Raw genomic sequence first — 23205 nt, 5'->3', positions numbered from 1 at the left:
GGAGGGCAGGATGTGCTTTCAAAATATTGACTTTGATCGGTGGACACAATGGGGTGCGTTAGCAATAAGTCGGCCTGCAATCCGGTCGGTCCGTGTATTGGGTGAGGTTGGTAAGTGAATGGAGACGAAGAGCATCATGTGGAACATGTGGAATGTGTTACCATTTTTAAAATGGAACCATGATGACCTTTATTCTCACTCTGTCCAAAAAGCACTTTTGAAGATGTATTATGATCGTTTGTGGAGATAATCTTGTTGAGGTTTCTGTTTGTGTTCTGGAAATGGGGTCAAAGCTAGATCTATAGGATCTTTTGGATTCGATTCATTATTTGAACTGGTCCTTTTGATTAATGAATATTGAAATGCTGTTGGTGTACATAGTGGTACAATATGTCTATTTAGACCAACGATTTAATGATAATGACATCATGTGTTTAAGATTCTTGGAATATGTTGGTAACTTGAATGTCTGATTGCTTGGAATACTTCAGAGTCTAATACAGCTTAACACTAGAACCGCCGGACTTTTCAACCTTACTAAAACCGCCATATGGGACAATTTTGTCCCATTCGTTATGTGTACATATTTAGACATGTTTATTATTTCCTGGCCGGCCTCGTAGTGCAGTCGTCAACTCGTACGACTTAACAACATGCCCGTCATGGGTTCAATCCTCAAATAGACCGCGCCGCCATACGTAGGACTGACTATCCTGCTATGGGGGGAATCAATTAGTCATTGAAAGCCAAGCCCACAAGTGGGTACAGGCAGGCCTTGACCGACATCGGTTGTTGAGCCAAAGAAAAAAAAAATATTTCCTAAGGGTTTCATGTGGTAAAATAATTAATAAACTCCATAATTAGGTATAATACACCTGTTCTCACTTTCCTCTGAATCTTTATTCGGTTGCTATGGATCGCAATCCATGAGAATGGATCGCAATCAACTACGTCTGAATCGTTTGCAGCTACGTTTGGATCGTTTTCAGCAACGTTTGGATCGCTCTCAGCTACCTTTGGATTTTACGGTAGCTCGCGCAAATTTCGTTTTAGCGCACCGTTTATTTAGTGACCGCGGGACACATTTGCACCCCAAGGAAAGAACTAAACAATTAATGCATTCAATTATAAAATCTTATCGTATTTTTTATATGAAGCTTACATCACCATTCATACGTTTTTGGTTATTAGACCAAGTTTTCCAAACAAACCAGCACAATCTTCTTCTTTTTAGCGTAACGACCTACGTGGTCATTTAGTCTTGTTCAGGGTCTTTAGCCGGGTTCAGGGTTCGAGGTATAGCCGGATATTCCATCTTTAGAATGGAGGAAATCTGTTCTGATGCGTAGAAGCAGACAAATCTGTAAAATGTTGTTCATAGCTCAAAAATGGGGTTTTAACACATATTCTCAATTGGGTTAAAACATAGAACAATACGAAATTGTTGCTTTTCAAATTGTCTGTCATGAGGAGAATCGTGAGGTACGCCGAATGGTCACTAAATAAACTTTGCGCCGCAACGAGATTTACGCGAGCTACCGTAAAATCCAAAGGTAGCTGAGAGCGATCCAAACGTTGCTGAAAACGATCCAAACGTAGCTGCAAACGATTCAGACGTAGTTGATTGCGATCCAATCTCATGGATTGCGATCCATAGCAACCGGATAAAGATTCAGAGGAAAGTGAGAACAGGTGTACATCTTTATAAGACGACGAACCAGTGCTACTAATAAAATTGCGCTAGAGTGTTCGGTACAATGCTTTTATGGACTAGCCGATTGAATATAGCGAAAACATAAGCACGTAGTAAGCAAGAGTAAAAGCACGTATGTAGTTAAATACTTTCGCGCACTTTTATTGTTATATTCGTATTGACATGCCTTGTCACAAAATGCGTACACGCAAGTGCTGCCAGACTTGCAGAAGCACACCCCTCACTCGTTGACAGCAGGGATGCCAGCCATCACAATTCAATTTGCTTATGGGACAAAAATGTCCCATATGGCGGCTCTAGGATAAAAATGATTTTTTTAAAGAACCATATGGAATACAATAATTTTTATTAGCGCATTCGAAAGATCGTTCAAAATAAATAAAAGTCAGAAAATTTCAATGGTTTGTCACGACGACCCCTTTTTCGAGTGCGATGGGACAAAAAAGTCCCATCGGCGGTTCTAGTGTTAACACTTCAAATATCTTTGGCTCTATGATCGCTCTCAGAGCCGATCCTACGAAGACTTTGTCCACAATTTGTCCGTGATGGGTTTACGCAGATTACGCAGCCTGAAGAATTGAGTATTCAAATTAAGTCTCCAATCATGTCACAGATAGCTAAATCCACAGGTGGCCAGTAGCAACTAGGGTAATTACGGCAAATGAAGAAGATCATCATCACTTCGGAATCGAACTATCGGAATAACTACTAAGCATTGCTATGTCGGCACGGTAGATACATTTGTTGTGTTAACTTAAGTGTCAATATTGTAATGATTCATAAGGACTTGTGCCCTATCAAAGCCAAACGAGATTGGCCAGATGACCCGAGGAATTGAAATAGAATATTTTAATGATTATTCGTCGCAAAGAAGAGTTAATAACTATCTTAATTCCAATGATTTTCATCAAGACATTATCCTCAGCCGCAAAGAATTTTCAAGCAAGATTTCAATTTTTCAACCCTCTTGCACAATAATACGTTTATTTAGTTGTCTGGGATAAAAGACTAACAAGCTCAGACATCAAGCCATCAAACGTGTGCGTGCGTGTTCTTCTGCTTGGCCGTGCACAAATCTCACCTCCATTCAATACAAATTAGAATCGCTCCTGCCAAAATAATGCACACCGTCAGCTGTGTATTAGTTGGCCACCAGTGTTGCCAACACATTCGCATAACATACGTCATTGTCGGGCGGATAGTGCTCTAATCCCATTTTACGCCACTCTGGATGATACACCGTGCTCTGTTTCGGCTTTATAACATAACCACCAACACAACACCACACGAGTGTGCGTGTGTGTATGTGTGTGTGTGTGTATGCAGGCGATCACACCAAAGCGCTCCAATTGCTTGAAGGTTGAAGTATTTAAGTGCTTCCCTTCGGTGCACTCCACCGCCATGGTGCAGAGCAGAGGTGAATGTTTTGGAAGCGAATCGTTAAATGGTTTTACGTCCGGAGTAAGGGAGGGGGGTGGGAGGCTAGGTGTTTCTAGCACAACCCACCCAGTTCGCTAGGGAAGGTGCAAATTCCGGCGTGTGAAAAGAACGGAAACGAGCTTCTCACCTCACCGAAGGCTGGCTCGAAGTGCCGCGGCGGATGCAAACCGGTACCTGCAGGAGAAAGAGATTGAAAGAGTACGCTGGAAGGGTTTCGGATGGGGGTGGAAAAGGTCGGTTTCCCCGATTGCTGCCTGATCCCGCCTGGCAGCCGCTGGCAGATAACACAAAAGCCATTATGGATCCTTCCCGCTGTACACCGTACACTAATGGGATACGCGAAACGCTGCCTACTACGGACTCGCCGTACTCCGATACCAAAATGCACCGGTGGGAGGGTTTTTGGGTTGGCCCCCGTGTTTCGGTGTGAGTGATTGAGTGCAACATACGCGCTGGCAGGTTCGTACATCGTGCCAGCGAAACTTTCCCTGAAACACTGGTCCATGTGTCCGTGTGTGTGAATGGGTGTGTAGAGGGCTCATGAAGTTTTATTGCCACCGGGCCATCATGCAACACGAGGGCTTGTCCAGATCGCAAAGTGCGAGAAAGGAGGACCGGGCAGTGATTTAACGATAGTTCTATTTGTTTTTAATTTATCACATGCATTTTACTGGCCTGTGGGCTGTGCTTCGGGGCGCTGTAGGTAGGCGTACAGGCGACAACGGGATGAAGATTGAGTGTGTCCGCTGTGCTGTGCATCACTTCTCGGCTTCTGGGGCGGGTGGTTTTTGGTCGCAGGCAGCAAACAAAAAACGGACTTTCTCGGTGTCTTAGCTTCGACCCGATGGAGCCCAATCGAGTGCACTAAGTAAAATCATTAGCATTTTGATTGAAATTGGTAATGCGTGTTTCATCCCCTTCCACGAACATCCATCTTCTGCGGCAACTTGTAGGTGTGAAGAAGCAGAAAAGAGGAGGTGTCGAGAGTTTTATGAGCAATTTAGCGTTGAAGAAGATGAATGTGTGAGACGTTTATCTAAATGATGCAGAGTTGAATATGTCGATCGTGTTCCTATGAAATTGTTTTTAGTTGCTAGCTTTTTTAAAGTTAACCCTTTTGAAGGAGACAGTAATTTCTCTACAGTAATTCTACGACATTATTTGCGTGAAGAAATAAGAAATTTAAATAAAGAATGAAAAAGACTGCAATGTCTACGTGTATTGCAAAAATGATCTATAAAGTCCTACAAAAATGTCACAATAGAAAAGAACTTCAGAACACTTTACATGATTGAAACTCAGCTTAACTCTTCTATGAAACGTCGATAAGACAAATACGCCAAATTGCGTAGTAACTGAACAGACCCGTCCCCCATCAAATGTAACATTTTTTCAAAACATATGTACCACTCACTCAAATCTTTTGCTTGCTGCACGATATCAAATGGAAAGCAATCAAAGACGTATCTCAGTTCGCGGTTCTCCCCAGGGATTGTCCTCCTGGAACTCTCCCCCGGGCCATATCTGCCAGAGTGCAAACCAGCCACCGTGAAAATCCCAAAAACCGTACATCATTCTTACACCCAAGCCGAGAACCCATCCAACCAGCGCAATCGATTGCACTTTCTGCACGAGCTGCCGGATCTGCGGCTTGGCTTCTCGCTTCATTTGCCTCGGGAGCCATCTGGGCCAACTCCTTGGCAGCAGGCCGCGAATCCTTTACACGCGTCTTAAGCATGTGGCTTTTTTGTGGCGGTGCGGCTGGCTGTGCCGAAGGGGGCGTTGGAGTGTTGAAAAGAAATTCCGCTTCCTGCGCGTAATGTGTAGCAGCACTGTAGCCGGAAGAAAAGGGAGTTTTCCAGCGGACCTCCAAAGCCGTGCCAAACGCTGCAAACGGCATTGCTGCAGCCGAAGCCCACCACTTCAGCAGGGTGCGTTAGCTGTCTTGCTGTGGAATTACTGGCAGCGAGAGAGAGAGAGAGAGAGCCTTGAGGTTGTTGCAAACTACAAATGGACAAAGGAAGCGAGCGGTTCTACCTCATTGGCTGACACTGATAAATGTTGTACCTTAAGTTGTTGGTTATTTTGCTCGGGTTGGTGGTGTTTGAAGCTTCTCGAAGTATCAGTACAAGCCGATACGAGTGGCCAGACACGGGCAGTCGAAGGATGGAATCAAGTCGGGCGGCTTTGTGCTTTGGTGGAAGTTCGCCTTACGGTTTTTATGGCCGTGCCGTTACGTTCGTGCATATGTCTATACGATGTTTTACGTTCTGCCGTTCCGGTTGCTCGAACACATACGGTACGGAATCGACTCGAAGTCTACTGCCAACACACACACACACGTGTTTGCCTGTGTCGGAATGGTTGGCCAATAAGCGTAAAGGTTATTGGAAAATTGAAGGTGCGATAATGTCTCAGATTTTCAGTTCCGTCTCTATTTCAGGGTGGCCCGGTGTTGATAGAGCCTGGAGTGGACTAGAGAGGCTGTCAGCTACGGTAACCTACATTCTTCATTGCGGTTCGGTGCTTAAGGGAAGCTTTGAAGCGAAGAATCTTATGCTCCGGAAGGCATTTGTAACTCGAACGCTCGGTGGAAATAAAATACTGCCCCAAACAAATCGTAGTTGCGCACCGGAGTGGATAAAGTTCAACCGGGACCGGTCAAAGGCAGCAAGTTTGAACCCAATGAAATACGTGTGTTCCTTTGGCCTTATGGCCACACACTTGAGTGGGTACGATCGGTGCAGTGTGCTTGCAATATGATAAATTTATTATTTGGATAACATTTCATCGTTACGAAACGCTAAACCAATATTTAAAACACTACCAACACTTACCGAGCTGCTTCATAGTTTCATTGTGCGCACTATTTAACTCTGCCGCATACCGGTACAGTGATAGATAATTCACGACTGGACGCAAACTGCACACGCTGCATGTTTCCATTACAGCGTCAGCAGAACGCCCATCACCATTCAGCAGCAACAGCAGCAGCACGTTGTAAAACATTAAAACCAACATTTTTGTTGACCACACGGTGATGGTACCCCATACCCAGTGAAACTCGTAGAGCGAAGCGAAAGTGGAGCAAGAAAACGCTCCTGCAACCGACCGGGGTCATTCCGAGTGCTGGTACATTTTACATGATTTGTTTGCTAGTATTTACCAGTGTAAACATGATGACCGTGTGTGTGTTCCTAGAAGGTGAGTTTTGGTAAATCGCATGGTTTGCAAAATGCATACAACCCGGCTCGTTGCAATGAAAACGGCATGCCGTTCACGCGGTGTAGCTTGGTTTTTTTTATGATGTACCGCCGCGGCATACCTGTCAGCGAATGTGTGTCTGTGCGAATGCACCCGATTGCCCGGCGGGCAACTCTAACTCCTGCACTACGATCCACATCCGAATGTAGAGCTATTTTAGTGGTAAAAAAAGAAAAGAGTCTTTAAACGCGTCGTATAGAGAGATTGCATCGGGATGATGTTTACATTGGTGTGTGATGAATTTGAGTTGGTTGGATACAACATGTTTCGGAAGAAAATCATTACTTGAGCGCATGTGAGTTTTGATGTTTTATGTGTATGCTTTCTCTCTCCATGTGTTGGCATGTTTTACACATGATTTTGTTATCACTAAAGTCTTTACAGGGTTTTATGTCTAGATCAACATACTATTAAGTACTACTACTACTACTAGTACTATTTACAATTCATAAGATGCCACGTGCTATAGATCATTCAAGTTCACATTGCTATTTATCACTTTGTTTATTTATCTCTTTATCAGAATTTCTCACTTGTCAGAGACACAAAAACAGAGAGATATTTGTGTTTTCCCAATAATTTTTAGATGCTTTCCACATGATTCGCCCTACGATCTACGTTCTGTTGATTGTCAATATAACGATGCCAAAAATTCGTTGAAAAGATTCCAAAATATGCTGGAATCCCGGGTATTCCACACGATTTGATGCAAAAAATTAACGATTTTCATAGGTAAACAATGCTTTCTATATTTTAATGCAGTAAGCAAGTAATGCCGACCATATATTCTATTAAATTTCATTTATTCATTAAGTTTTTTTTTCATTTTATTATAAAAATAACGGTCAAATTGAAATTTGGAATCGCTTGAATTTGACTCGAAAATAAGCACAATACGAAAAGAGGAAGAAGAGAAACGACATTCTCTATACAAAATGTATGAAATTCCCGGGTATGCTGGTTGCCAACTTACGTGGAAAAGTTAAAAAAAAATCAAAATAAAATACTTACAGGCTGTTTAAAATTACAACTTATGCACAAAAAATCATAAATTAAAAGTTGGGAGGTTAAGGAAAATTTCAGGTCAGTAAAAGCAATGAATCAAAAGTTATTGCAGTTCGAAGTTGAAAAAAATACCCGGTTATCCGGTTGCCAACTTAAAGGTTAATATTTAACGAGTATATATTTTAGAATAGAGGTAGGTGGCTGTTTTTGCTAGAAATGTTTCAAATGATCACAGGTCCTATATTGTCAAATTTAAAGGGTAAATTTAAGAACAATTACTCTTCAATTTTAATTTAAGCATTTATTATTTGGACGCATGACCTACGGTGCATCAATTTGACTAGTTGCCACAAAACCAAGCAACATCTTTTGTCAGGAAAAGCAAAAACACGATTTCAAGCTATCTACAACAAATGTCACGAAAATCATGATAAGACAATTTCTCGGAATTTTCTTTTAAAAATAATTTTGTCAAAAAGCCCCTTTTAACCCTGTTGCAACCCTGTTGACGCCGTAAGCTGAAGACGAAGAAAACAAAAAAGAAACCCTTGCATTTCCTTTTCCTTCGCCCTTCATTCCCGTTTCCCCCCTTTGTTGCATGCCGTGCGTTATCACAGCGGTGCGCGTGACTAAAGCGCGTTCCGTCCGGGTTATGCCCCATTTCATGCCATAATTTTGTTAACAAGGTATTTTACCGGATACGTTGAATATTTTCGCTGCTTTCGTTCTTTTCATCGCATCGTTTGCATTCTCGGGGTTGCCGTTTTTTTATGTTTTCGGTAGAAAAATGGGGTGCCAGCCCCATCCTATTTATTCCCAGCGCGCAGCGCCAAAAGTCCTTTTAATGTTATTGATTTTTTGTTGTCGCTCTCCTTCGGTTTGGTGGGTGTTGCTGCTTATTTCGCTGCGTTCCGGGAAGCACTTTTGTTTGATCCCCCTTTTTTTGGACGGCGTTGTTAGGGGGTGACCCAGAAGCCCATACGTCTACTTCATTCGAGGCATGTGAAAAGACTGCCGTCGCTTAGTCTCCTAATCGCCCGAACGACATTTACATTCAATTGGCTCTATTTTTCGAACGGAAAAAGGTACACACACACACACACACACACACACGCCATGATGCACTATCCTTCCTAAAGGGTTACAATAAGCTAGCACGTTTTTTTGTTAGCGATGTATGTGAAAGAACAAAAAATGTGAAAAGTACTGTTGCTCTTACCATTTTTTTTGCTGCTGTTGTCGGTCCTTCCTTTAGCTCTTTTACGCCATAATCACACCGGGGCCGTTACACCGGTACTGTTGTTCTACCGTAAGCACAACACAAAAAGCCGTACACACGACATGTCGATTATCCTTGTCGATGGCTGGCTGGCTGGCGGGGCTGGGTTGGCGTACGTGAGCCCCAGCTTACAGGACATGAACCACTCTACGGCGGGCAAACAACACACGCTCCATACCCGGGGTCCAACCCTTGTTTGCCGCGTTGAGTAGACGGCCCGAACGTACTAGTACGCCACTGCGTCGGGGTGGTTCCCCATTTTATGGGTCTGGGACGCAGTAACGAACCCCGTTTCGCAACGAGAGGAAGAAAATGTATGCTTTTAGCATTAAGAGGCAGCGTGAGGTCACATGGTAACATGCACTTTAAATCAATTTTTCGATAAAAGATAAAGGTATTGTAATTGATTTCAAACGACGGGCCCCGTTCGTTAAGGTGGGCTCAGAAACACACGGAACGGCACGGCAGTATGTAGTACGCCCGTTTCCTTGTCCGTGTTGACGCGACCGGCCGGCGAAAGTGACTTTTAAAGTGTGATGATTTATACTCTTCAATCATGCCTGCCTGCGCGGCCCCGGTCGTTAGGACGGCTGATGATGCTTGCATGCAAATGTGTGCTTTCGATGGGAACGAATGGCAAATTGCCGAGGGAAGAGGGTAATGATGGTCGTGTCGATCGGTAGTCAACGAAGACGTTTACCTTTTGACGCATTACCGTTGAGTAAGCTCCACACATACATGTTTGACTTGGAAAGAAAAGTTATTTTCATGAACTATAATGTGGAAAGTGTTAATTTTATTAAAAGATGATGCGCGCTCCACATTTCATCCGTCGTCGATGTGGGAGTGGTTTGATCAATTGATTTGCAAGAGTGTGTCAATAACGAAAAAGGTTTCAACAAATCCAGCGTACCCGAAAACGGATGACATACATCATAAAAAAGGGAAGAAAGCAAGTAAGGGCCTTTGTTGTGATTTATAATGTGGCGCAGCATGAAAAGTAAATCCAAATTTCATCACACCGAAAATCAATTCCATTGAAGTGAAAAAACCTTTCCCGCCGTATCTCGCGCGGTAAGATTACAAGGGTGGTGCTGACTACCTACCTACCAGCATCAGAACCCGCTCGGGTTGTCGCACGCTCAGCGTTACTTCGTCCCAGCGTGACTGCGTCCATCAATTGATGGACCCCCGATCGCACAAGGCGCAGCCGCCCGGCTTAGCGGCTTCTTTCCTCCGCATGTTTTTTTTGTTACTGCTCTCCAAAATATTCGCGAGTAAATCCAATCAAATTTACATGATAAAAGGCGGATGTTTGCGCCGCGCTATTGAGCCGTAAAGTTTTGGCCCGAAAGGAAAAATTCGTCACCCAGCGGCAGCGGCGCAGCGTTATTGAGTGAAGCCTCGCTCTTTGGGCCGGACGAAATTTAGCGATTTTTCACGCCACATTCCATGACCCCTAAATCGATGCGTGGAGGGTGGTAGAAGGAAAAAAACCCCCTGAAAAACGCTGTACTACACAGCTTTGCTTTGAATATTTTTATCGAACAATTCGATATGATCCGGGCGCATCATCCCGTTCGGGGTTTTGCGCCCGTTCGGCTGGTAGAAGGTTATCCAAAATAATCAAAGCATCGTTGGGCTGGGGATTTTTTTTTTTCGCGCGCCAAAGGCAGCACCAAATTATTCGCATACCGAATCGGGGAAACCTCCCCCTTACTATGTTTTTTTTCGTTCGCTTGAGTGCCACCGCCGCTTAGAGATGGTGAGTATGAATTCGTGTTGGCGTAACCCGCGCGACATGGTGCCCTTGTTCGCTTCCCGTTCACGCGCGGCAAGAACCTTTTCCGAACAGAACCAATATTGATTGAAATAGATTGCCCTGATATTACTTTGTGCAGGAGGTGAATGGTTGAGGGAGGGGGGGGGGGGTGAAAATGGTGAACATCTTTCGGCTAGAGTAGAGTGTAATGAGCGCTTGTCTTTGATGTTGACTAATTTTTAATCAAAGTGTAGCGCGAATTGGGTGCTTCGCTTTGCGCTCGATGCATCGGTTGCAAACTAATTTGTGCACGGTTTGATTGTTTTTAGTCCGTGCACAGGGAGGGAATGGTTGGGATAAGCTGATGCTATCGTACATAATGCAAGGATTTTTTATAAATAAATTTGATGTGGAATTCGGATAGATAATTTGATTAGCTACATTGTTTATGGTGGGTTTTTATCAAATCGTAATTTTTTCGTCTAAATCAGGGGTCTCCAAACTACGGCCCGCGGGCCGCATGCGGCCCTCAAGAGCTTATAATGCGGCCCACGATGACTTTGCTAGAGTTAATATAAATATTACGTTATTATGACTTTTTCAAATAGAATTGTATTTTTTACTTTTCTTAGACAAAAATCAAGCTTTGGTTACTCGAAGCTGTACTAGTAACGTTAGTATTTGGTTATCAAAACGAGATTTAAACGTTCAATCATAATTTAAAGGTAGCGTCAAATGGCCCTCAACATAGTTATTTTTGAACCAATGCGGCCCGCGAGCTGAAAAGTTTGGAGGCCCCTGGTCTAAATAACTTTAAATTATCATCTTATTTTTTGAATAGAACTACACTTCTCCGAAAACAGAGTCTGAACGATGGGATAAGGAGCTAGCCTCGTCGCGCCGTTGCATGCGTTCGGTGCTTTGCGTACAACGGGAGTTGCGTTCGAATCCTTTTGAGGCTTCGTTCGTTTATGTATACAAGTTTATTTCTGTACAGTCGATATTTGACACTTTTCAATGAGAATAATTGCAAAATATACGTTTTAATAATAATTGAAAACATAAATTTCAAATTATAAATTCATGAAAAAAGTTATTACCATTCATTGAGAATATGAAATACAGTGAATCCTCTCTTATTTGACACCTCTCCAATTTGAAAAATCTCTCTTATTTGAACATTTTGCACAGTCCCTTGATTTCCAGTACATTTTTGTTCCTCTAATTTGGAAAACCTATGAAATCTGTGTCCCTCTTATATTGAGTATGGTGTTGCCATGGTTATTGAAAGATGTATGCTCAAATTAGCGATTCTGTTCGCAGTTTCCTATAGCAACAGTTAAGGCTGCATACTAAATGTTCTGTCTCTTTCTTGTTTGGATGGACCTTTCATTCACTTTCAACCTCTGTAATTTGAAAACCCCTCTTATTTGACAGTCCCATCGCCTCTCAAATAAGAGAGGGTGCACTGTATGTCAGATAATTTCACAAGTAAAAATCATTTATATTATTATTCACTAGCAAAGTAATAATCAGAAAAATGACATTTGACAAATGTAACAAATAAAAATCAGCCCAAATACATGGTGGTGTTGGGCTGTATTTTTCTCACAAACATCATCATCGATTGTGTAGCGGTCAAATGTGGTGACCGTGCCCCGAACCAGAAAGGATACCCCGAAAAGGGGGTTGAATTCTAATCGAATAAAATTCAGACATGGAAAAACAAAATCCACTTCAGCCTAGACAAACCTTTATACATTTGTGGCCCCCATTGTGTTCTACGATTGTGTGTGTGTGTGTGAGTTTGTGTGTAGGTTTGCATGGGGTCAGACTGGCAAAATGATCAAGGACCATTTCTATTAATGGTGACGATGAAGAAGCTGCCCACTACGACGAGGGGTATAAACGGATGACCCAACCATATTGCATGAGTGGTGTGTGGTCCAGCAACGGGCTCGTCACCACCATCATCACAACTTTATCCTTCTACTTCTCATCACTGTGGAGGCATGTTTGTCAATAACAATGTTATCACCATTCCACCGAAGCGAAGCGAGCAATCGGACAATGGTCACCCAATGGAGCCCGAACCGAGCCGTCGTGGTTTCTTTTTGTTTTTTTGCTGTGTCTTTCCTCGGTCCAAGCCCAACCGCTCGAAATGCAATCAAATCAAAAGTCTTTTGGTAAAATGTAGCGAATGTGAAACGTGCGAGAGTGCTGCGAGAAGACGAGGAAGAAGATCCGATCCTTTTCTTCGCCAGCCTTTAAGTAGATAGGCCGGGCATCGGAGCTTCCGGGCAACGATTGTGCGTGAAGATTAGGTTCTCCCCTGCTTTCAAGGTTAGGATCAAGCAGTCGTTATAAATCTAACGATTCCTATCATCGACCAAAACAAGCGCGCTTGTTGATGGTGATGGGCCGTGGTGGGGACGGTTCCGGTGAGAGGAAAAGGTTCTACGGAACGATTGAGAAATTCAAAAGGGATTATTTGTTTCGATGAGATTCGGCCGATAATCCTTAGCGTCTTATCTCGTTAATTTGACAGCTTGGTGCTGTTTACCGTAACTGGAATGCTATAAATGTAACGGATTGATGAGAAAATCATAATGTGACTGATTCAAAGAGAGAGAAAGAGACATGATAAAAACGCATCTTCAAATGGCATGGTGATTTAATATTTATACGATTGTACATTTAAAACAGCATTTAAATCAAGTGTTTACTTCTAAACGTATAGTTGACACATGACAACACACAGTTCAACTTTGACGGCAAACGTGTCAACTCATGTCACACGGTTGTCCCGACGAGTACCAGAGTATTGCTTGTGCATTCAACCATCGACTTGTCGGTACTGCTGCTGCTGCTGCTGCTTGTGAGCAATAATTGATAAGATTCCTTCTTACGAAAGCGCCCAAAGTCGTACGGCGAGCGAACGTGACACGAATTGCAGCCATGTTTCACCTTTTCCTGCTGCTTTGATGACTGATTGGCTGAAATGTGCTCGGCGCTTGTTCTCGGTTCTCTGGTAGCATCTTGCACGGAGTGTCGGTTCGCCTTCGCCTACGACTACACGATTGATTCACCACTCCACGGTGCACCGGTTTGGTTGCAAGCGTCTGCAATGCGTCTGCAATGCTACCATGAACGTGGAGTCTACCAGTGCACACAGTGTCTTGCGTTGCGACCACGTGAAGAGGTTTTAATTATGCCTCACGATCTATCACTTCAAACGGTGGCGGTCACAGTGGGCAGGACGACAAGGGACACGACATCTTTCGTAATCGCTTTGTGCGTTTATCAAGTCGACTGGAAAATGGAGGTATGTTGTACCGGGTTCAATAGGATGCAATACACAGCACAGGAGCAAAGCCAGCTCAAACGGAGCGCACCGCTCTAATTGGACCTGGCGCGGACCGGGCCCGGGTGGCTTCATATGAACGGTTAAGCATTTTCATTAACGTCGAACGGGAAATAGTATTGTTGTGTGGCACAGCGGATATTGCTTTGATGAAGCAAAGTCGAGTGGATTTTGAAGAATTTATATAAAGCCACGTGTAATAGGAGAGGCCCGAGAGGCTGGGAAGGAATATTAGAAGCGAAGAACGTTTAATTTAAACTGGTTCGCTTATTAGTTCATAAGGCATGGTCAAATCATCACCTGCGTACAGCCCCAAAAAACCTGATCTTATAAGAACGGGCCGGGCAGGGAACAGGAAATCATATGCAGCTAATGGTAGGCGATGCAATTAGCTTTGCTTCCCCCCAAAAAAACAAGGCCAGCTTCTTCGAAGATGGCTAAAAACTTGTTGAAAAGACACGGAACGGTGGTGGTGGTGGCATGCATGGGCTTCTCCCCTTTCAACATCATACATTCCGTCGCAAACAAGCTCGGCAGCTCATCAAAGAGCAATTTTCGGAACACGCTCGACAAGAGGGCGCCTAATGCCATCATAATCCAATTACACTGCACACAGATGGCGATGAGTGGTAGTGTGTTAATGGAAATTTAATCCCTTCTCTTCGTGGGAACCGAACCTGATCTCGATCTGACCTTCTTCTTGGTAGGAGATGCCGGTGTATGTGTGTGTGTGTTGAGCTGCTGACGCTGTTAAGCAATTGATAATGGAGCGTGTGTGGGAGTTTTTAGTACACGATTGATCTGGTTGGTGTTTTGTTGCATCGAAAAACAGCTTCTTGGAACAGGACGACATCAAGCCAGAGGCTTAAGAAGCTGTAGATAATGGCGCATTTACAGACATGTTTGATATCATAGATTCAAAATTTTTCAAGATTGTACAGTTCCGATCAAACCAGCCGATTTTAGCCTCAGGTATCAAGTAAACGTAAAAAATTGGAAAACATTTTACCCATATCAAGAGCTCACTTCACGAATTGCTACACAAACTGCTGCACTTGCAGCACTTGGACATATCGAAGTGGAATTTGATCCATTCGGGAGATGTGTGGAATCTCGATTGGAATATAAAAGCACACACTAAAAAAAGAAACGCATATGAAAGAGCTTTCGACCAGATCCCGCAGCTTCGAACGGTGGTCCGCTCTGCGCAATGCAACCACCGAGCGATGGATCGTGTCGGCACTCTCGGCATTCGCGGAACTGAAAAAATGAGTTTACTGACAAATGTTTGTGCAGCCGACTACTACTCCCCGATCGAAGCAGTATCCTGTCCTGTTTTTTTTTTTTTGCCCAGTTTGCCAATCTTCAACCTCGGCAATGTACACCGGGAAGCTTGAACAGTGATACATTGGAACATGGGACCTTTTTTCGGGCTAGGGGTTTTTTCGAGTACTCACTCAGTCTCTCTTCCCACTTTTGCGGTTTGTGTGATGGCACGATCCGTTCTTACCTTTCGGAAACATAAAACAGAAACAGCACTTCACAGGCCCTGTGACAATGTCTGCAATGCGTTTCCCTTGCTCCCGGGTGAAATGTAGGGTTAATTGATTTGAGCAAACCGTACGCGTTCCCACTTGTGCGAGGAAATGGATTTCAAAAAAACACGTTCCCATTTTTGCGCAGCATAACCCCGAACACGAAGGATAGGAGAAAAAGAAAGGAAATCGAACCGCGTCAGTCGAAAGCAAAGAGCTCCCACGGTAGGCCAGCTGAGTTGATTCAAATATAATGGACGACGACTGGTGCGAAGAAGATTGTGCCGCGATGTGCCAAATGTGTGTAAAAATAAAACCAAACGAAACGAGTCTACCGAAATACGATTCTAGCGCTCACTGTGAAGTACACGGACAGGCTATGGTAACGTATCGCCCCTGTTCTGTTGTTCTTTTTAAGCAAGTTTCCTTTTTGCTGTTGCTCTTGATGCTTTTTCCTTCGCAAGTGCCATCACCACGTGGCAATTCTTGAGACTGCAGTCGGGGATGTGTGCGCCGTGTTTTGCCTTTAATTTGATTTTCTCTCTGATTTTCCCTCTGCTCTATACGACACCAGTGTGTATGTGTGTATATATGTGTCACTTTTGTTGATAGTATCGGGAAACGATAACTCCCCAACAATAAAAAACGGACATCATCCCAATGAGTGCAGGTTCTAAAAAAAGCCCAACCGTAGGACATTTCAAGGCATAAAGCCGAACGATAGGAAACTTGATCTTAACTCCGGAGTGTTAAATAAAGCTGCTGAAACGTAGCAGCGTGTGCTTGGGACAGACGAATTGTGCCGAAAAAAAAAACGACAACAAAAACCACCCCAAAACCTGTCAAAATTGTCAAAGCAATACAGTCTAATCAATTGTACGGTGGCCGGTGGAAGGAAGCATCAGGGCGAGTTTATTAACTGTTTGTCGCGTGATCAAACTGACAGCCGTCGAGGGGCGAGAGTTAGAGCTTTCTTTTTTCAATTTACTTGTCACGCTGGTGCCGTCGAGTTGTCGTTGCGATATGTCGATTGAATGTGATCGCTCGTTGGCTTTAGAACGTTTCAATTAGGTTGGTGTTTTTGAGTGCTTGTTCTTGGTGCAACTTGGTGCGAGTGAAGCATTCCCTAAAATGTTTCTATTACACCTTCAAAAACATAACTTTCGGTTTGGAATGGTTTTGGCCATAAAATAATATTAAAGACATTCATCTCTCAGCACGGCCAACGCCTGCGTCGCCACCCATCCCCGACCGACAGTGCAATGCACTTTTTCGCCCATTTTGTTTATTTCTCCCAAATGTCAACCGGTCCATTGCAAAGCAAACACCCGTTTCTACATTTATGGAAAAACTTTAGCACATTAATTCAAACGACGATGGTGGGCGAAAACGGGGTGCGCAATGGCGAGGACGGAACGACGGGATTTGAAAGCTAAAAACAACAACTGCCAGCAACGAGATAGCTTTCAGTGCCCGGCTCCCATTTCCCTTTTCCTCCAAAGTCCAATTCCGGACAGCCTTTTGAATATGATTGTTTTTGAGACGTCTGCCGCTCCCATCCGGATTTGTGCTTTCGAGCGTTGCCGGATTGTACTTGCGCCCGGGTTTTTGTTTTTAATATTCACCATAGAGCGTCTTGCTGCTCCTGTGTGTGTGTGTGTGTGTGTGTGTGTGTGTGTGTGTGTGTGTGTGTGGGTGTCCGTACCGTAGGAACTGGGCTGTATTTCTTATCTATTTCCGCTCTCCGCTTGTCTAGTTCGCTAGTCTTTCAGTCCCGGCCGTATCGGTCTTGACAGATGTCAGCTTGCTGGATTGTTTTTTCTTTTCTTCTTCTGGTGCGCCTTCATGAACACACACTGTGTTGCTCACACATTTTGCCATGCAGCATTCTGTATGGATTTCTGTGTGTTTCTGGGCTGGAAAGAGTGCAAGAAGCGATTTAATTTAATTCAAGCCTTCCCGTGAATGGAAACGTTTGGATTCGCGTGATGGTTTTTCCGTTCCATGCCCAAGGCTTTGAGGCGTTTAAAGATGCTTCCCAAACCTGTTGTTTATGTTGTTGAAGCTCGCATCAGGAGCGCTGTGTATGAGACGCCCCTGGTATCGTTTTCAAAATGCACCCATCTTCGTGGTGTCTGAGCCACCCAAAAACCAACCCACCACCCGTTGTGTAAACAACAATGAAAGCGATGGAAAAAGATATACAGCCCCCGTTCGCTGCCACCAGCTGAGGCTGCGTAACGCAACCCGAAATCCCCGAGCGAAACATCAACAAACGAGTTGGCAGGCTGGCCCCGGTGTCGGCACGGCGTGATAACAACGGCGGTTTTCGGGGGAGGTTGGCGATGGTAAGCCACTGGCCGCTGTTAATTGCATGCTAGATTTCACAATTCCACCCCCCCCCCCCCCTGGGGGAGCGAGCTGCTACACGGACTGCACTACTGCGTGACTGTTGCCTACGGACTGTCTAAGGAGCGGGGAGGGTATAGGTGGGAAGCCCAGCCATGCCATGGTTGCCAGAGCCTTATCGCATCTCGCCACCCAAGGGGGATATGCAGCAACCGGACCATCTTTCAGCGCCACAGCACTGTAATGTTTCTTTTTATCGTGTTTCTCTCGTGTGCTGGTGGAGTGGCTGCGTTGGAGGTGGTGATGGTGGTAGAGCATTGTAAGCCCATCCACTGGGCGTTCCAGCAGTAGCGCACGAAAGACCGGAGGAAGACACATTGCTCCGGGGAGCAATTGTTGGAAAATGTGTTAAGCGTCAAGTACGCTGCTGGATTCTCCGGTTCCGGGTGTCTGTACCCGTACCGCAAAACCGGCTACCCTCCTCTTTCACGCTGACAAGCAACCAACGTTCGGTTCGGTGGTTTCCTGCTTCAAAGGTGTTTGCGGTTGCTTTTGCGGCTTTGGCCGGGATGCAACGAAAAGGGAATTTCGACACTGGACCGCCGTTCATGGAAAGAATGCGTAACCACCCATCCCAGGATGTACTGCAACACGGTCGGCTGGAGCGGCAGCATTGGTTCGTGCAGTACCACCATCGGCTTGCTATAGGGGCTGAAATCTTACGCAAACTAATTAGTGGTTTTGTGTCAATTACGCAAATAGCGGTGTGTGCATGTTGTGCACTACCAAAAGTCGGGCATCTTTGTTTTGCAACTCCAACTTGTGTATTCTGACTTTTTGTTATGACGGAGGTTCTGACTGTTCAACTATGCTCCTGTGAAAAAACCCCAAAACAATTTCGAACATAGTGATAAAACATATTGAAGAAATTAATTAGGATATTCCTCCTTTCAGTTCTCTCTGCTCGATGACAGCTACCATCTCATCACGCCCGATTTCCACTCAAACACTTAATCCAGGTGTGCTAAGCGCCCTAAAATATGCGGTTCCGCTCTTCATAGAGATCCGTCGAGCGCGCGCGATCGTAGCGCAAACCAACTTCAAAAGCCGCGGAATAGCAAGCGGCATGCTTACGGTCCGCGTGCACCGCGCCCCGGCGCTATTGATTTATTAATCAATCTTGCGCGGTTTTGCGGCACCCGGCAAGCGTTTGATTTTCTTTCATCCTGCTCCATCCGGCACGCTTCATCCCTACGCTCGGGTGATGGAAATTAGCACTCGTCGTCGGTGGCAGGTGGCAGTGATTTTCTCACCCCCCCCTCTCCCGGCAGCATACATAATGGATCGAGCGGTACACACTTTAATCCACACCGATTGCCGGCTCATGGCTCAAACGCGCATGCTGACTGTGCATAGGGTAGGTCGGTTGGCTGGTGTGCGTTTCCCTGCTTTGTTTTTGATGCTTCGTTTAAGAGCAAATTTTGGCAAAAGGTTATCGCCCAATCATCTTCTTGTTTTGCAAGCAATGGTTTGAGTTGAAGAGCTGCCAAGCTTTGTGTGTGTGTGGGTGTATGTTACCACTTAATGACGACAAAACGGTATGCTTTCGAGGAGCTTACGTAAAAGAGGGCGTGTGGTTGGTGCAAGTTATATTTATCTTTAGCACTCGTTCCCATCTCGTCCTCATTCCAGGTACAGGAGTTTATTTTTTACTGTCCTTTGCACGCTGTCATGCTGATCATTATTTCGTAAATTCGATGATTCGTTAAATTTTATTCGAAAACTTTGCCTGTCTTTCGCTTGGCCGTACTGGCCACCGTTCACCTTTCGTGCTCCCCAGTGCAATCAGTTTTCCTTGGAGACTCTCTTTCCATGGCGCCTTTTTCGCATCCCTTGCTCCTGCCCCCCCCTCCCCCCTGAACGAAAAGTGCAAAGTGACAGAGAAAAATCTGCTTGGTGTACATTGTTTTTCTCCTGCCCTTGGCGCCTCCCCGCTTGTTTACGTGCGCCAGGTACGGCATCGGTCTTGGATCGCCAGAGTTGGGAAAGACTTTCCATCCAGCTCTGTTTGTTTGTTTTTTTCATTCATTCATTCTCTTTCTCTGTTTTCTGTCCGTCCAATTTTTCTTCCCCCCTGGTGGGGCGTTGGGGTTGTTTTGTTTACTTCCTCTACCTTCCGGTCCCTTGGCCTGGGAGGCCAGTGTGATCGGTGTGTATGCCTCACGAATAACGGCAGTGGCAATAAAAGTGCAATTTATCTTCAAACAAGTGAAAGTTGCCCGTCCCTAAAAAACCATTGCCAACCTTTGCCTCCTCGATACCGAAACAAGGGATCCACCGTTGCACACGGAAGGATCAACAAGAATGGCCTTCATTCTCTCTCTCTCTCTCGCTCCCTCTCTATCTCGCTCCTCTTCAACAACGGAGCATGTGATGAATGATATTGTGGTGAAGTGTTTTGGAAAGGATGTTGAAGGCGATGAAATAAACAACGGTCCTCGATGTCATAACAAGACCGTGTCCGTACTTTTTCCCGCCCGCAGCGGGGTTGTGAAAAATGAAGGTTCGCGTGCAGGACAGCGCGGGAGCGGTTTCTGTCTGTGTGGGCTGAAAAGGGGGAGGAGGAAGGCGTTACACCCGTAAGGTACTGTGCAGATGCAGTTGTTTTTTTTTGCTTCTTGTTACTATTGTTTTGGCTGGTTTCAGTTGCGAGTGAAGCCAATCCAAACAACATTTGTTCGGTGAAACGCTATTACTTACGGAAGGCTTACACAAGTGTGAGCAAGTGTTGTGTTGGATAAGGATGATGTTGATGTATCACGGTAGTTGTCGGACGTTGAAGACACTTAATATGACGGTCAGTTAACGCATTGCATTGGTGTGGAGTAGTTTTTTTTTTATTTTTTCAAAGGTGTTTCTGTAAACACATTTTTTTTTAAATTGCATTTGATAAGATCTTCATCTTTTAGTATTATGTCACGCATCACGTTCCTATATGTTTTTATATTTGCTATTCCTTTCTTAGAGTTTCTCTCTGATTTTGGTTGATCAGTCAAATTTATCATCTTTTTGTTTGTTATTATTCGAACTGAGTGTAAGCAGTTTTATAAACATTTTTATTGTCGCTTTGTTTAAGTCTTTTTGGCTGATGTGTTTTTCATTCCCAGTTGTTTGGTATGGCTGTGCACATATTTTAGGGTTTTGTTTGTTTTAAATTTACTATTTATTTTCGTTACTGGCTTGTCAATGCTTATTTGTCTTGCTGCATTCAAATCAATTCTTTTATTTTTGTATTTGTTTGTATGAATCGGTAGTTTTTAGTATTTTGCTACTTTTTATAAATATATTTAAACTGTTTTAATTTTTTTGTTAAATTTCTAAGTCATTTTCACGCTTTTAAGTCCACTTGTATCATATATGAAATATTAATCTTATAATAACTTAAAAGTTCTCACATTACATGAAATTATACATTAACATGAAACAATATTTTCGCAAATACTTCTACACCTTGGTAACATGATGGTGCTGCTGATAAGCAAAAGCCATCTCCACCCTTCCCCTCTCTTAATAATTTTATTCAAAAGCCATCCAGTGCTTGCGGGGCCGGTCCAAACTCCTAGCAAACATGTTTATGAAAGAAATTAAAATCTCCTCACCACAGCAAACCACTGCAAAGGTCACGTGCAGTACAAAAAATAACCATAGCCCGTCAAGCTGTGTACTAGACCTGATGTTTTCCAACGCAGCCGTACCGTACCGTCGCCCTGTCGGTACTACCACACATTACTCACCCTTTTCCGAGAACGTGTAGAAGACGCCAGCAAGCAAGCAAGCAAGCAAGCAAGCAAGCAAGCATTGCAGCAACAGCAGCAGAGAGGTTATTGTTATCGGAGCTAAAATGGGGAAAACATTTTCATCCTTTCACCCACCGGTGCCGACACCTGGCAAACAGTGCCACGACACCCGGCCTAGATTGGATGGTGATATTTTCACCTCTATTAACGCACATATGCCCCACGGTGCGGGCAAGTACGTGCGAGTGCGCCGTACTCACGTCACGGGTGCAGACCGGGCGTAGACGAGAGTTTGCTTTTAAGCGAACGCCACCGGTTGGCTGGCTGCATGCGGTACGCATCGGGTTTTCCCTGAAATGAATCTTTCACAACACTCATGCATGTCAAAATAATTCGTCCGAACACTTTCGGTGTCATTTGGTAGATTGTGCCCGTCACGTTTCGGGGGGTTTGTGAGGTTGTTGGTGTGTTGCGCCAAAAAGGGCAGCACCGAAGGGAAAGGTGAATGATGCAGGGAAAAAAACATTGATTTATCAAACAGGCCGAACAGAGCGAAGGCAACGTGACACGCGTGAGTAGGCAAATATTAGTGCGAAGGTGTAGGCTCTATAGGCGTAGCGACACGTATGAAATCTTATCAGCTTTTAACCTTTTGATTTAAGACAAAAGAAGCTGCTGCAAGAAGTTAGCGACAAAACTTTTTTCGGTGGTGGGGTGGCAAAAAGTTACCACAAAAGTGTTCGTCTCCTGCTTGAAGGCATCTTTGTTTTTTTTTTTAAAGACACTCGTACCATTAGGTTGATTCAAAGCGAGCGGCAGCCGAGAAATTGCGAAAGTATTTTCGACCCCTTCCTTCGACGGCAGCAGAAACTTTGTACTAGTGTTTTTAAAAGCTTTTACCTATTTCTTATCGATTACTGTCACCTCACTCGAACTCCCCCCTTCTCCATTAGCACCTCCGAGAATGGGAGATAGAGAGAAAGAGAGAGTCTACTTATTGCCTGTCTTTTTTGTGTTTCTCTCGCAAAAAACGTTGACGAAACTGACGACAAATCAGGCAGCGCAGGATCAAGAAGTGGCTTACCCCGGAGGTGGCTCGACTTAAACGTGCGGTGGGTCGGTGGGAAAATCCACTTCACATTCGAGTATGACACACCGGAAGCACCAGGGGATGGTGAAAATAACACTCGGTGTACGGTTGCCTCGGCAAAACGAAAAGGTGTACGTGGAAGCAACACACGTTCACACACACAGTTTACGAAAACACTTCACCCACACGCTGGTAGTCACAAGTAGTCGAACTGGGTAAAGTTTTAACATGCAAGCGCTGGGTTACGCTTCCGTAACCTAGGCGAGCCGAAAAATGTGACTTTTCTTGCGGGAAAGGGGGGGGGGGGGGGGTGAGGAAACGGGCGAGATCGTTGGGAAGTAAAAGTTAGCACAATTTCATTTCCTCCAGCGGAAGCCACTACAACTTGGATCATTTCCCTCGCCCCAAACCTTTAAGCTTTCTATTGCCATTCCGAGGGTGGGCTAAAAAGTTGAAACTGCTTGTGCGTAGTTGTGCCAGCTGCTGTGTGTGTGTGTGTGTGTGTGCGTGAGCGAGTGGTGGAAGAATTGTTCTTGGCAGTTATCGGGCGGACACTTTGATCTTGATACCGCTACGCAACCGTCGTTCGATCGGGGCTGCTGGCAG

General features: G+C 44.5%; 1 protein-coding gene across 1 annotated transcript in view; it reads left to right on the top strand.

Annotated features, from left to right (window-relative positions):
* LOC120957211 (opioid-binding protein/cell adhesion molecule) overlaps positions 1-23205 on the top strand; it is a 95433-nt gene that overhangs the window by 5222 nt on the left and 67006 nt on the right. The window lies entirely within an intron of this gene.

The sequence above is a fragment of the Anopheles coluzzii genome, chromosome 3, assembly GCF_943734685.1.
Source record: "Anopheles coluzzii chromosome 3, AcolN3, whole genome shotgun sequence".
In the NCBI taxonomy this organism is placed as follows: domain Eukaryota; kingdom Metazoa; phylum Arthropoda; class Insecta; order Diptera; family Culicidae; genus Anopheles; species Anopheles coluzzii.
This window is presented reverse-complemented; position numbering and strand designations above follow the sequence as displayed.